Genomic DNA, 960 nt, shown 5'->3' with positions numbered 1-960 from the left:
TAAAATAAAATATATGAAAGCAGCAACACAGGAGATGGGAGAGGGGAAATACTGTATGTAGTAGAGTAGAGTAGAACAGTTTGGAGAGCAGTAATTTTATATTAACATAGCAAGTAATAAACTAGCATACAGATTTTCAGCCTCATGTCAGTCACTAAAAAGGAAAACAGAATGCAAAATCAGCAAACCCATAGAGAAAATAGAATACTAAGCAAGGTGAAGAGATGACTTGGACCAAGAATAACAAATGACACAATTAGGAAACAAATAACAAATTGGTAAGTTTAAAAAATATTACCCATAATTCTATTAAATGTTGTTTACATCACAATTAGTTAGAACTATAATTCAAATCACAGTTTAATAGTATATCATATTAATAGTAAGTTACTTACTATTGATTTCTTAATATTGAATGTTTAATATAAAATTTTAACAAAAGAATAATGTGAAACTAACTTTAATAATATATTTCATGAATTGTAAATTTGAGAAGCTTTAGAATTTAAATAAATAATATATCATTATTGTTTCATTTCTGTGAATTAATGTAATAATTCAAAGTGTATTCTACACCTAGCACTCATTTAACATCAAATAATAAATTATTTCTCATAATAATTTATTGCACATAATAACTCTTGGTATTAGGTAGAAGGGTTCAGCATTGTGGAAAAATTCACACCACACAATACACGAGGGTATGACTCCTCTCAACTAGCTTAAATTGTGGAAATTTTATTTTTACATACATATTAAATTCCTGTCTAGATGGTATCTATATAAATATATATAATTATATACATGAGGAATATTTCAGATGATACTTAAAAGTCATATTCATTAAATAAATTTTTATTATTTTGTACAAAATAAATATTTATAGATGGTGTATGAGTGCCAGATTATATGTATTGAGGCTTATTTTATATTCCTGACATTGTTTCTATAATTGGATTT

The sequence above is a fragment of the Dipodomys spectabilis genome, unplaced genomic scaffold, assembly GCF_019054845.1.
Source record: "Dipodomys spectabilis isolate Male_0828 unplaced genomic scaffold, ASM1905484v1 ptg001110l, whole genome shotgun sequence".
In the NCBI taxonomy this organism is placed as follows: Eukaryota; Metazoa; Chordata; class Mammalia; order Rodentia; family Heteromyidae; genus Dipodomys; species Dipodomys spectabilis.
This window is presented reverse-complemented; position numbering follows the sequence as displayed.